This window comes from Heloderma suspectum, chromosome 2 (assembly GCF_057233095.1).
Source record: "Heloderma suspectum isolate Gila_16-S chromosome 2, 16-S_ref, whole genome shotgun sequence".
Classification (NCBI taxonomy): domain Eukaryota; kingdom Metazoa; phylum Chordata; class Lepidosauria; order Squamata; family Helodermatidae; genus Heloderma; species Heloderma suspectum.
Window position 1 is genome coordinate 354211854 of NC_139459.1, and position 15533 is coordinate 354227386.

Consider the following 15533-nt stretch of genomic DNA (forward strand, 5'->3'; position numbering starts at 1 on the left):
CGGTGGTGTGTCTTTCACCTGGCCATGACTTCACTGACCCCAGGCAAGGGGTGTTTCCCCAATGTTTTCCCCACCTGTGTGTCCCCCACGTTTCTGCCATTTCACTGCTGGCCATCAGAGTTCTGAGCTACCTCTTGGCATTTATTTCACCTTGCCTACCACTAAACTCTGGTGGCTATCCCCCCAAAAGTGTAGGTGTGCTCTGGGTAAGGATGTCAGAGAATTCTGCTGTGGATTCAAATGAGGCAGGATTCTTTGGAATCCAGCCTCAGGAATCTGCAGCGGATCAGGACCACTTACCTCCACTCCAGGAGGACTGGAGGCGGAACAGCACTCGGCTTCTTCTTGCCAGCCAGAGCCATTCTCCCCCTCCCTGTCCCTGCCGATTGCCATGTCTTTAAAAAAAAGAGAAAAAATGGCAATCGGCAGGATGTGCCCATAGACTTCGATGCAAATAGAGTCATAAATCTTATGTCTACGTCTATGTGAGTATAGGCTTATAAGCAAGATTCATGGCTCTATTTTGCATATAAGTGTATGGGCACATCCTGCCGATGGCTTTTTTTTTTTTTAAAAAAAAGAAAAGACATGGCCATCACCAGGACAGGGAGGAGGCGAACGGCTGTGGCTGGCAGGAATGAAGGTAAGCAGCCCCCAAGCCAGTTCCCCACCACCCAGAATCCTCACGGAGTGGACCCACTCTGGAGGATTCTGGGGGGGAGGAACCAATTGCCTCCCCCCGCCCACAGATTCCCCACCAAGACAGACGGTGGGGAATCCATACACCCTTAGCTCTGGGAAGCCTGTACCTTTTTCTTTTAAAAAGTAAAGCATTGAAGTGAAACAGCACTTTTGTCTGCAATACCTACACCCCTGTGTCACTATCTTACTCTCACACTATTGTGTGATAGTGAGATAGGGTGTATAGGAATAGTGGGAAAATGGGAGATAGTGTGATGGGGGTACTGGTATTGCTGGACAAATGCATCATAGGGACACAGTGACATTCAAAACATCTTTATAGGTATATTTGTTTCACTACTTCCTTTCAAGATTGGTGATTTCTTCCATCTCACTATGCCTCTCTCAAGCAGTTGCTCTATCATAGCATTGCAAAATTGCATGATAGAGCAATTGCATGATAATCACATAGGGAGATAGGGGGTGTAAGTGTTGCTGGACAAATGCAAACTAGTGACAAAGTGAGGTAATGCTTTTTGAGGGGAAAGGGAGAAAAGTAATTGGTGGAATTGGGCATAGCTTGAGGAAACAGGTGTCTCCTCAGAAGTAATATCCATTTTGGTCAATGAGCCTTGTTCCATAAATGTCCATGTTGTGTGTCTTTGCTTTGTGGAAAGGAAGTAATTAATTGGTGGGGAAAAGAGAGAGAAAGAGACTGAATTTTGGCAAGACCATGTCATGGGAGGAGACCTCCCAGGATTTTATAGAGTAGCAAAGGATCTGCAGCTGTGTTTGCTTAACATTCAGGTTGTTGGTGTAAGGCAGTAAGTAGTGCTAAGGTTTGATCCATCACATTATAATGGGAGCATCAGCTGAAGGAGAAAGGAAAGCCTGGATGGTGTGTGTGTGGGGGGGGAGAGACTCTCTTCTGGGTTGCGCAGCCCCTGCCAGTCTGATGACATTTACTGCAATCCCCCCACCGACCTGGAAGTATGTTCTGTGAAGCAACTGATACTGGTGCGGGGCACTCACTCATGGAGCCCTGTCTGGACCAAAACACACAAAATCTGACCCTTGAAAAAATCCGAATAATTGTCCATTCGCTTCTCTTCTGTTCTCATGGAGAAACCCCCCTGGTTGTGATCCCTCAGTGACAAATGGACAACCTTTACCTCCATACCCAGATCGCCATCATCCCATTATTCAAAACTGAAAACCATGGGGAGATCATCTGATAAGGCCAGGGGCAGTAGGTCTTTAAGGGCAGGAGAGGCAGAGCCCGCCCAGGAATCATGAAAAATGAAAAAAAGAGGAGAAAAGGAAGACCATTTCTTACAGCCCTGCCAAATCACCTACTGTTATTTAAAAAACAACACTTAGCCGAGGCACATCCTTTTGCAGCGACCTTCAGCAGTGGCCATGGCAACTGCAGCTGTGCCTGCCCCATGTTGAGAGCATCCTTTCCCAGTGTGACAGCTTCCTTTCTTCAACTGAGGATGCTCACGCACTTGCAGAGCCTTGAAACGCTCTAAGGATGCCCAGCTTCTCTGGCTGAGCATGCTGCCTTGAGGCATATTAATAATAATAATAATAATAATACAATAATAATAATATCAAATTTGCTCAGTGCAAGCGCTGAGCCTGTACTATCCAATTGGAGAAGACCGCTTCCATCCACAAGGAGGGGTCTTTTTGCTGATGGGGTAGTCTCCCATCAGTGCGGTACTGGCTTGGTCATTGGCTTAATTTTCATTAAGCTAAAAAAGAGGGGAGGGGAGGAGAGAGGTGAGTGAGTGTGTGTATGCGCACGGTGTGCACTTGTGCTGGCCTGCTTACCTGGAGGAGCCAGCTCAGTGCAATCCAGCATGTCAACTTTTTAAAATAGTGGAGGGGGGGGGCTATTCAATTCATTATCATCACCATCAAAATTGTTGCTCTTTCCATCCCACTCCTTTCTTGAAATCTGGACTCAGCCACAAATTGTTTTCTCTCTGTTGCTATATTCTCTGGAGACGGTGGTAGTGTATTTATAAGAGAGAAAGTGTAGAGGTTGTTGAGATATGTAGCAATCCTATAGGTCAACTAAGAAGTAAATCTCACTGAATTCAGTGGGACTTACTCCCAAGTAAATATGCATAGGATTGAAGGCTTAAGGGAAGAGGACAGATGTGACTCTGTGTAAAGGCCTTGTTGTGTGAGGATGGGTGGGTCATAAGAAAGCAAGAGGTTTCAGAGATTTTGAATGTTTAATGTGAGTTGTAAAAGTTGGTGCTGGACTTCAGGCTCCCTCCCCAGGTCTGTATAAAACAAATACACAAGCAGGGAGCAGGATGCTTCCCCTCTCTAGCACAAATGCATGTAAATATGTGCACACAGTAATGCAATTCACAGAGGTCCATTTAAAATGCAAGGAGGCTTATTAAGAACATGGTGTCAGACAATTGTGTTTTTCTAGTATAAAATTACTTCATTTTATTACATTTATGTTCTGACTTTCCTCCCCATTTTTACCCTCACAATACTGTGAAATACGTTAGGCTGAGTGGTAGTGACTGACCCAGATCAGCCTTGGGAACTGGGAGGCATTGGCTGGTCTCCTCAGGCAGCAAAATGTCCTGGGCCAGCAGTGGCTGTGTGTGTGTGTGTGTGTGTGTGTGTGTGTGTGCGGCACGCGTGCGTGTGTCCTGCTTGGCCGTTGCATCTGAACGAGGCAGAGAGTCAGTTTATGTTTCTTTCTTGAGTGTGTGCATGTACGAGAGGGCATTGATGTCTGTTTATCTCTCTATCTGCTGTTAGTTACCAAATGAAAAGCCTTGTATTTGTGTTTGAGATTTCTATCATGGAAGAGATATGTCTTTTGCTTCTAGGAGAGCATGAAAGACGATTTCCACAAAACTATGAACTGAAAAATGCTTTTGCATTATTATACAATATTGACTCTCTCTGTCTCTCTCTCTCCCCCCCCCACTCTGTATGTTGTATGTGAGTTCAGTATTGGGCCAGAGCTTAGTGCAGACGACCACCCCGCTGGGTTCATCATTGCGTCAAGCTGGATGAGGCTGTGCAGCTCTGACACAATATGATCATCTGCAATGCCAGCATCATCATTTGGGGTGATCGTCTGAAACACACACACACACACACACACACACACACACACACAGCTCATTAATGATTCCATGTAGAATGTGAGTTATTTCTGGAACAAGAGAATATGGGTCCTAATGTGCTTTCGTCTGGCTGTGATTTCCTCACCCCTTATTTTGCATGTACAGTCTTAAAATGTAGGTGCCTCTGTTCTTCTTTTTGTGGTTTAGGTTGCCAGCTGTTGGGGATACAAACAGTGTCCTACTTCCTGTGACCCGTTGGCTCCACCTATGCTGATCTGTCCTCCCACCCCCATTGCCTAATAAGATTAGCCACCAGCCTCCACTGGAAACAGCCGTGAAGCCCTAAGCGGGTCCTAACATTCATGAATGTTGAAGTGACTCAACACAAATATCTTCAGAGACTGCAACACCACATCGACACCACCCATTGACACCACCCCGATAAACCACAGCATGTCCACAGGCACATCCCTGCCCCCAGCTGCGTTCAAATCTCCACTATGGTTTTACTATGAAGCTCAATAGCTTAACCTAATGAATGTACAGGACTGTTGTGAGTTTCTTTGAAGGAAGTTGAGGGATAAATGTAGGTGAAGGAATAGGAATACCTGCCATGAATGGACCCTTTGAAGTGCCAGCTTCTCTCCACCCACCATCCTTATCATGTTCAGTGGAGATGATGTGGCAGCATGTAAGGTCTGTGCCACAGCATGGATGGAAGTGTAAATACTGTAGGAGTCTTGTGACAGGATCTTTTCAATCACATCCTGGGGCAATTGCTCCCAGTTCTCGTTTTCTGTACAACTCTTCCAGGCTTTCACAGACAACATATTCCTTGAATATGAACAATGAAATACTGTCTCCCCAAACTGCTTGATAGCATTGAGAAATGAGTCAAAATTGTCATAATGTGTCCTTCTGTTTTTCTTGATTAAGAAGGACAAGGAAACATGGGTGTGCAGGAGATGGGCCATTCTGTACAAGAAGCTTATGCTGACATCCTGCAGAGCTGTCACAATCAAAACTTTCCCCTCAGTTGATTTTGTGACCTGTTCAGCTCTATGAATGATTGCTATGACAATTAGGATGATCCGAGATTCCACTGGAAAAACAACTACCTTGACCCGAGTGTCCATAAAGTATGGAATTATGTTGAACTCCCTATTTCTCCAATCCAGTAATGACATGCTTGCAGAGAAGGCCTCACAAATTCCATTTCTTATGAGCAGAGGTGGAAACGTGCTCAGGAACCTTTCTCCATTGTCATTGTCAGGAGCCAGGAGACCGATCCAAGTCCATCTGAAATGCAGGAGCAGTTGGACAATCCCCAGGTAAGGAGGTTCTGGTTTGGGGACCATCCGATAAAAACAGGGGAACTCAAGTCTGTCCCTGGGAACTTGACTGACAAACCCATAGCTGACCTAGGAAAGAGAGAAAGAGATGGGTGTACTAAAAAAAATAATAATACATGTTTTCTCATTTCAGTCACGAATAGTCGGACACGACTGAACGACTGAACAACAACAAATGGGGAGAGATGTGAAAGGTGTACAAAATTATACATGATGTGGAGGGAATGGCTAGGGAGAAACATTGTCCCATTTCACTGGAATCCATGGCCATGCCATGAAGCTGAATGCTGGGAGATTCAGGACAGATTAAAGGAAATACATTTTCACACAGTGTATATTTAGACTATTTATGTCACTACCACAAGATGGTCAGTTGCTTGGATGGCTTCAAAGGGGATTAAACATATTCATGGCAGATAACCTATCAATGGCTACTCATCATGTGGGTATCTATGACCTCCTCTATTGATACAGGATGCCTCTGTATACATGTCGCTTGGGAACATGACGGCAGGGTGTTCTTGTGCTCACATCCTTCTTGCAGGGTCCCCACAGGCAGATGGTTGGCCTGGATTAGAAAGGCCTTTGCTGGACTAGACAGGCTTTTGGTCTGGTCAAGCAGGGCTCTTCCGTTCTTATAATAGGTGGATATCATAGGGATGCTCACAAAATGTCAATGCCACTCTTGCACAAAGCCCAGACAGGTTCAATCCCCTTTGTAGCAGCCACTGTCCTGGCAAATTTCATTCACATCCGCCAAGTAATGAACAACTTCCTGGCAGTTCACCTTAGAAAGGTAGGAAGACCAAAAGTTACATGCACACACACACACAGAGCATGGAAAATCCTGGATGAAGTTTTCTGGCACTTGAAGGGCATAAACATCTCCTCAGGGGCTACTATGCCTACAGATATCATCCATGAGAGTCGATGGGAGCAGGAAGCCTCCAATTTCCAAACCATGACTCAAGTTTGACAATGATTCAAAGCAGACTGGCTCCAAATCAGTCCAAACAGAATGGGGCCGGTTGCCAAACACTGAATTGGCATCAGTACACACCCACACTGGGGGCAGTGCACACCTCTACTCTGCAGCAGTTCTCCATCTTTCCCCAGCAAGGGCTGTCAATGATGCCTCTTTCTAGGAAGGGACAGGAGGGAGGGGGATTTTCCACTGGGTCTATTCATTGGAGAAAAATTACATAACAAAGAAATGTGGTGTGGATTCTTGTCCACAAACACATATGCCGTAATAAATATGTAATTGTTTCAGATGTGCAAGACTCTTTATGCTTATTATAGAATGGAAGTGGCTCAAAGGTAATTTAATTATGAGGAATATTTTGTATAAATTCTGGAGAGACTGTTTGATGCAGGTTGATAGAGGGCTCTTTCTCTGGACGTGGGGCGTACATGCATTACATGTTTGTTTTTACTTTTACAATAAAAACACACACACAGAGCTGGATCCAGCCTAAAGTAATCCAACTTACATCCCATTGAAATCAAGGTGAAATGTGTAGCCCTGATTTAAGTCCCATTCATTGCAGCGGTATTTTAGTATGACTGACTTATGGTGCTTCCAGATGATGATTTTTCTAGGAGGAGCAAAAGGTGTTGTCTTCATTTTGTAACCCTCCCATGTTTCACAGACTCCTGTTGTTGTTGTTGCTGTTGTTGTTTTCATACCATATAGATATATGTTATGTAAACAAACAAACACCAGTCCAAATAGCTGCAGAATGACTTCAGAGTGCTAATATTGAGAGCCCTCCACCTAGAAGCACCCCTAATCTAGATTCAACCCATTATTAAGCACTGACAATTCACTGCACCCTTTGTACTGTTTCAAACTCCCTTGTGCAGAGAAGACAGGAGGACCAAAGTAATAAGGAAAGTAAAACCTCTCCCACACCATGCTCAATTCTTTTGAAAGTACTGCCTGTCTCCAGCCTTACTTGGTGATGCCCAGCCCAATGCCACCTTCTGGGCTTCTCTGGCCAAGTGGAAGCAGACTCAGCCCACATCCCTCACACACCCTTTCATATACCTGTGGGATCTTGTAGATGTCCAGCATGGATGAAATCTTGGTGGAGATCTCTGAGTCAGCCCCTTCAAAGACTGCCAGGAGGTTATTCTGTCTTCCACAGCTGAAGTTTGGAACATGTTGCTCCCCAACAGACAGCAGATCTACTATAGCCTCATAAGTCATTCTTGCATTGAAATAGTTCTCATAGACATTGTAGCCCAGGGTGATATTGGGCAAGAGCCTCGGATTCTGGTTGATCTCACGAATGGCAAACAAGAAGGGCAGGATGGACCAGTACCTCATTTCTTTCACACTGTAACAAATACAGATGTCCTCAGATTTTCATTGTCTAGTCCATAAAAGCATATCACATTCTTGCATCATTTACTAAAAGGGCCTTTCTAGTCAATAGAAATCTCTGCACTTTACTCTAAGAACTACACTCTCATTGACATCAGTGGGAACTTTCCTGCCAATGAAGAGGACCGTATCTACGTGTGGGGGGGTGTATTTTCCATGAGGAGCATGACAGAGAGGGAAAGGTTTACACTCCCCCTCCTCCTCCCTTTGTAGTCATGTACCTAATAGTCATGCACCTAGTAGAGAGTCACTGTGTCCCCTCTGCTAAAAAGGAAAATCTGCAGAATAGGAATTCGGAGTTGGGCACATCATCACTTACAAGGGAAATTGTGTAGAGGGAGGCTCCGAGAAAACGAATGGCTTGAATGCAGTGTTTGTGGTAGATGTGATCCCACCAATCAGGTACTGTCCTGGCCTGTAAAAATTAAATGGCCTGTTTTCTTCATTTATCCCACTCAATGGGCATTTTGTCTTCAGCATCCCACATGGAACATGGAACAAGAGAAGAAGCAAGAGCTGGAGCAGCATACTGGAAAGTTCAGCTACAGTCACCTTCTGTTTCCCCTGTGTCTCTGTTCACACACAGAGACACAAAACCCTGTGGCTGGTCTGAGGAAGAACGAAATTAAGAACCAGCCTCTCTCCCCGCTTCAGTGCATACAGGTAATGAAGCTGTGATCTGGAGTGGCCTCGGCAATGAAGGGCCCGTAGTGTGCCCAGCTACAGATTGCCAAAAAAGAGGACACAAACATTTGCATATACAATTTTATATGTATGGGTGCAAATGCAGAAATAATCACTATTGTTTAAATGGAAATATAAGACATCTCACCATAGTGGAGAGATGGACTAGGTGACCCAAGTGCCTGCTCAGTTAGCTGTCCATGTTCAACTGCTAGGGACTTTCAAGGCCCCTGCATCCTCTCCATCCTTGTGGTTCTTTATTTTTAAATCAGACTTGGTCTGCACAGCTCATCTGAAAAAGGACATTTTCAACTGCAGGACTGTCCTCTGCTAGCTCTACAAAGTGGAGGATTGTCCTCTGTAATGTAGGACGCTTGGCCAACCTAGAAGGGGATGGTATGATACTTCACACTGGCGCAGTCCCTGCCTTCCCTGCATCTCCTCCCAGGTTTTCAGAGGCTCAGGAGCTATTTATGCACCAGTGTTTCAAGTTCAGATGTGAAGAGTCACCAAGTATTGCTCTTGACTGGAGGTTCCTTGCATCATTTTCAAAAGTGATCTTTGGACATCAAAGTCCCTCAAGCTTTGGTGGAAGTGGTATAAACGACCATGATTTGTATAATTATAGTAGAGCAAAAATCACTTCTGCAAACTTGTTTACTCTCTTTCTCTCTCTGGCTCCATGGGCAGGTGACCATCTGGAGAAAACATGTTTGCACCATTCACCGGTGTATTTCTCTTTCATGATTCAGTGAAACGGAAGCACAACAAGCTTTGACTGACATTTGCTAGTTAACTTCACACTTCATTTCATTGTTTTAAAGCAACTGACCATTTCTGAACTCATTTCTGCTTGGTTCATGAATAAATATGCTCCAATATTTATACTGGGCATTGAAGTTGATGTAGTTCTTTGGCCTACCTTGGGGTGGTTGTACTCACCCCTGAACCACTTGGCAGGTGCCATTCTGGTGTTCAAGGAGTTTAAAGAGACTACTGGAAAAAAACAACTTATCCTTCTCCATGAATACAACCCTTAAGTCTGGATTCCCATATGTGCAGGATATAGGAGTAACTATAGACATGAGAGCTGTGGCAAAATGCAACTGACCTTCGGGGGGGGGGCACAAATTCTTGATGTATTTAGTGTTACAATATGTCCATAAAATTAGTGAATGGATGAATTCATGCATTATTTTATTTATTTTTTAAAACAATTACTTGGCCCCCTTTCGGGGCAGAGGCCCCCCCCCCCCGGTGGCTTACAACAATAAAATAAATAACCACAATTAAAATATTAAAAGTGAAAAAATACAAAAACAATAAAAACAACAGTAAAAGTCAACAATAAAACCAACAACAATGTATTAGGGTCACAGATCAGCAAAATCAATATGAAACATATAAAACACAATTAAAACTGGTGCAACAACAACATACAATGTTCCTTCTCTCAAGAAAATAGCAACAGTTTTTCCTGGCCTGCACTGAAATCATGAGAAACCCTTCCAATGACACAAGAAGTCACATCCCTTGAAAAAACTGAGAGCAAAGTGGCGGAGCTGCTTCCCGAGAAGGCTGTTAATCATGGGGAAATCAGCTTTTCTCTGCATTCCCTATAGAAGTTACAATGTAAGAAAATGTGTTCAACTGATTCTGTTCCTCCAGTAATCTGATACTAAATTACAGATACACTTACTAAATCGTCCATTTAATAGTGCCGATGGCAGCACACCAAAACTGGCAAGAGCAGATGCTCTTATGTACTTTGGAATGGTTAATGTGTACAGATGTGGTGTTGCAGTGATTCCATAATTTTTAGAATTATTACAGTATACAGTTTATTGCGTTTTAGCCAATCAGGCCATCCGCACACAAAACAAATAGAATTCTCACATCAACCCAAAAGGGAGACCAAAGTACAAATTATTAATAAAATAACTAACAAGAGCAAGTTAAAAACATTTTAAAATCCTAAAACCATATCTGCCAGAATATTATTACCATGTTTACGGATTTAGTTTTTTTATAACAGTCAATGACTTTTGCCTCTCCAGGGCTCGACTGACAAACTTAGCAGTCCTATATGATGTATAATGATCTCTTCCAGCTAATAATAATCGAGTTATACTTGCACCAGAAGTATCCTCAAGCACAGCTAATAGGGGCTCAAGATATTGCTTCCTCAAATCGATATACAATGGGCATTCTGCTAAAAAGTGTACCATGTCCTCTACCTTTTACAATAAAAAAACACACACACAGTTGGATCCAGCCTAAAGTAATCCGACTTACATCCCATTGAAATCAAGGTGAAATGTGTAGCCCTGATTTAAGTCACACTGATTGCAGCGGCATTTCAGTATGACTGAACAGGTGATGTCTTCATTTCGTAACCCTCCCATGTTTCATGAACTCCTGTTGTTGTTGTTGCTGTTGCTGTTTTCATACCATATAGATATGCATTAAGTAAACAAACAAATAAACAAACACCAGTCCAAATAGCTGCAGAGTGACTTTGGAGTGCTAGTATTGGGAGCCCTCCACCTAGAAGCACCCCCAATCTAGATTCAACCCGTTATCAAACACAGACAATTCACTGCATCCTTTGTACTGTTTCAAACTCCCTTGTGCAGAGAAGACAGGAGGACCAAAGTAATAAGGAAAGTAAAACCTGTCTCACACCATGCTCAATTCTTTTGAAAGTACTGCCTCTCTCCAGCCTTACTTGGTGATGCCCAGCCCAATGCCACCTTCTGGGCTTCTCTGGCCAAGCCAAAGCAGACTCAGCCCACATCCCTCACACACCCTTTCATATACCTGTGGGATCTTGTAGATGTCCAGCATAGATGAAATCTTGGTGGAGATCTCCGAGTCGGCCCCTTCAAGAACTGCCAGGAGGTTATTTTGTCTTCCACAGCTGAAGTTTGGAACACTCTGCTCCCCAATGGAGAGCAGGTCTACCATGGCTTCGTAAGTCATTCTTGCATTGAAATAGTTCTCATAGATATTGTAGCCCAGGGTGACATTGGGCAAGAGCCTCAGATTATGGTTGATCTCACGAATGGCAAACAAGAAGGGCAGGATGGACCAGTACCTCATTTCTTTCACACTGTAACAAATGCAGATGTCCTCAGATTTTCATTCTCTAGTCCATGAAAGCGTATCACATCATTTATTAAAACAGCCTTTCTAGGCAATAGAAATCTCTGCACTTTACTCTAAGAACTACACTCTCATTGACATCAGTGGGAACTTTCCTGCCAATGAAGAGGACCATATCCATGGGTGTGGGGGGTGATTTCCGTGAGGAGCATGACAGAGAGGGAACGGTTTACACTCTCCCTCCCTCTCCCTTTGTAGTCATGTACTTAATAGTAGGGATGTACGAATGTTCCGCCAAGGATCTTGGGAAGGCCGAATGCCAGCACATTTGGCCCCCCGAAATTGGTAGCGGAATGGCCCACCACCTCCCCGCCACCCCCCCCGGGACGGGACTTACCTGGGGCAGATCTTCCTGGTGGCGGAAGCTCCAGCGGCGGCTCTGGCGGCGGTTCGGCGGCGGCGGCTGTGGCAGCCAGTCTTCCAACCGGCTGCCGCCGCTGCCATTTCCAAGTTTAAAAAAACAAAACAAAAAAAACGTGATAGGCTATGTAAAGATTTACGTAGCCTATCACGGCTAGATTTTTTAAAAAACACCATGATAGGCTATGTTAATCTTTACTTAGCCTATCACAGCTGACTTAAAAACAAAAACAAAAAACGCACGTACACAAATGGCGGCGGCCATGGCCGTCGCCATTTGCGTTCCTTATTTTGGCATGTCTTAATCTACGTAAACATTTACATAGACTAAGACGGCAAAAATAAGGGGAATGCTATTTGCGTTCCCCTTATTTTCACCGTCTTAGTCTACGTAAATGTTTACGTAGACTAAGATGTGCCAAAATAAGGAAGGCCATGGCCGCCACCATTTGCGTATGCGCATTGTTGTTGTTTTTTAAATCAGCCATGATAGGCTACATAAAGATTTACGTAGCCTATCACGGCTGACTGCAGGGACGCAAACAACAGCGACTACAGCCGCAGCCATTTGCGTCCCTGCTAGCCAGTGGCTGGATGTCAGCTGGCGGAGCCGGCCGGCGACTCCGCAGAATTGCTGCGGAGCACAGCCGGCCGGCCATGATTCCGGGGGGGGGGGAGGAACGGAGCTCCTCCCCCTGCAGCATCAGCATAATCCCCGAAAGGTAAGTACCTTTCGTACATCCCTACTTGATAGTCATTTACCTAGTAGAGATTCACTGTGTCCCCTCTGCTAAAAAGGAAAATCTGCAGAATAGGAATTCGGAGTTGGGCACATCATCACTTACGAGGGAAATTGTGTAGAGGGAGGCTCTGAGAAAACGAATGGCTTGAATGCAGTGTTTGTGGTAGATTTGATCCCACCAATCAGGTACTCTCCTGGCCTGTAAAAATTAAATGGCCTGTTTTCTTCATTTATCCCACTCAATGGGCATTTTGTCTTCAGCATCCCACATGGAACATGGAGCAAGAGAAGAAGCAATAGCAGCAGCAGCATGCTGGGAAGTTCAGCTACAGTCCTCTTCCGTTTCCCCTGTGTCTGCACACAGTGACACAAAACCCTGTGGCTGGTCTGAGGAAGAACGAAATTAAGAGCCAGCTTCTCTCCCTGCTTCAGCGCATACAGGCAATGAAGCTGTGGTCTGGAGTGGCCTCGGCAATGAAGGGGCCATAGGGGCCAGCTTCAGATTGCCAAAGAAGGAGGACAAAAACATTTGCATATACAATTTTGTATGAATAGGTGCAAATGCAGAAATAATAACTATTGTTTAAATGGAAATATAAGACATCTCACCATAGTGGAGAGATGGACTAGGTGACCTGAGTGCCTGCTCAGTTAGCTGTCCAGGTTCAACTGCTAGGGACTTTCAAGGCCCCTGCATCCTCTCCATCCTTGTGGTTCTTTATTTTTAAACCAGTCTTGGTCTGCACAGCTCATCTGAGAGAGAGCACCTTTAAATGCAGGACTGTCCTCTGCTAGCTCTACAAAGTGGAGGATTGTCCTCTGTAATGTAGGACGCTTGGCCAACCTAGAAGGGGATGGTATGAAACCTCACACTGTCACAGGCCCTTCCTTCCCTGCATCTCCCCCCCCCCCCAGGTTTTCAGAGGCTCAGGAGCTATTTATGCACCAGTGTTTCAAGTTCAGATGTGAAGAGTCACCAAGTATTGCTCTTGATTGGAGGTTCCTTGCATCATTTTCAAAAGTGATCTTTGGACATCAAAATCCCTCAAGCTTTGGTGAGAAGTGGAATAAATAACCATGATTTGTATAATTATAGGAGAGCAAAAATAAATCACTTCTGCAAACTTGTTTACTCTCTGTCTCTCTCTGGCTCCATGGGCAGATGCCCATATGGAGAAAACATGTTTGCACCATTCACTGTTGTATTTCTCTTTTTCATGATTCAGAAAAGCGGCAGCACAACAAACTTTGACTGACATTTGCTAGTTAATGTCACACTTCATTTCATTGTTTTAAAGCAACTGACCATTTCTGAACTCATTTCTGCTTGGTTCATGAATAAATATACTCCAATATTTATACTGGGCATTGAAGTTGATGTAGTTCTTTGGCCTACCTTGGGGTGGTTTAGCTCACCCCTGGACCACTTGGCAGGTGCCATTCTGGAGTTCAAGGAGTTTAAAGAGACTACTGGGAAAAACAACCTATCCTTCGCCATGAATACAACCCTGAAATCTGGATTCCCATATGTCCAGGATATAGGAGTAACTAAAGACATGATGGGGCCGCGGTGGCTTAGTGGTTAAGATGCTGAACTGCAGACCGGAAGGTCAGCAGGACAGCAGTTCAAGACCCGAGTGCCGCGTGACAGAGTGAGCTCCCATCTTCAGTCCCAGCTCCTGCCAACCTAGCAGTTCGAAAGCAAGAAATTGCAAGTAGATAAATAGGGACCGCCTCAGGGGGAAAGGTAACAGCATTCCGTGCACCTCGGTGTTCAGTCATGCCGGCCACATGACCACAGAAGTGTCTTCAGACATCGCTGGCTCTTCAGCTTAGAAATGGAGATGAGTGCCACACCCTAGAATCGGACATGACTGGTTGGGGACACCTTTACCTTTTTAAATACATGATGAGCTGTGGCAAAATGCAACGGACCTTGGGGGGGCACAAATTCTTGATGTATTTAGTGTTACAATATGTCCATAAAATTAGTGAATGGATGAATTCATGCATTATTTTATTTATTTTTAAAAACAATTACTTGGCCCCCTTTCGGGGCAGAGGCCCCCCCCCCCGGTGGCTTACAACAATAAAATAAATAACCACAATTAAAATATTAAAAGTGAAAAAATACAAAAACAATAAGAACAACAGTAAAAGTCAACAATAAAACCAACAACAATGTATTAGGGTCACAGATCAGCAAAATCAATATGAAACATAAAAAACACAATTAAAACTGGTGCAACAACAACATACAATGTTCCTTCTCTCAAGAAAATAGCAACAGTTTTTCCTGGCCTGCACTGAAATCATGAGAAACCTTTCCAATGACACAAAAGTCACATCCCTTGAAAAAACTGAGAGCAAAGTGGCGGAGCTGCTTCCCGAGAAGGCTGTTAATCATGGGGAAATCAGCTTTTCTCTGCATTCCCTATAGAAGTTACAATGTAAGAAAATGTGTTCAACTGACTCTGTTCCTCCAGTAATCCGATACTAAATTACAGACACACTTACTAAATCGTCCATTTAATAGTGCTGATGGCAGCACACCAAAACAGGCAAGAGCAGATGCTCTTCTGTACTTTGGAATGGTTAATGTGTACAGATGTGACATTGCAGTGATTCCATAATTTTTAGAATTATTATATTTAGTATAAACTAGTGGAAAACAAGCTTCATTTGCAGCAGTTCTCAGATGCTGTAGATCTACATCGATTAATCTTTGAACAACAAGGAATTGGGCCTTCTCAAGCCCATCATTTCCCACAACTTCTGCAGAGAAGCCTAGCCTATGTAGTTTCTTCTCAGTTGCTCTCATGCAGCAGGCAACATAGGAATCCGAAAGCAGTAAGGAGAGATGATTATCAGGAACTACTAGAAAGCCTAAACTTAACCACCCTTGAAGGCATCAATCCATAGCTTGCATTCAGCTGATTGGATACCCACTTCCAGATAGATTGCTGGGTTCCCCACACCAGAAGGAAGGCCCAATAGCTTCCTAGCAAATACAGACTGGATTCTTTCCCTTTGGGAATAGAATCCCGACA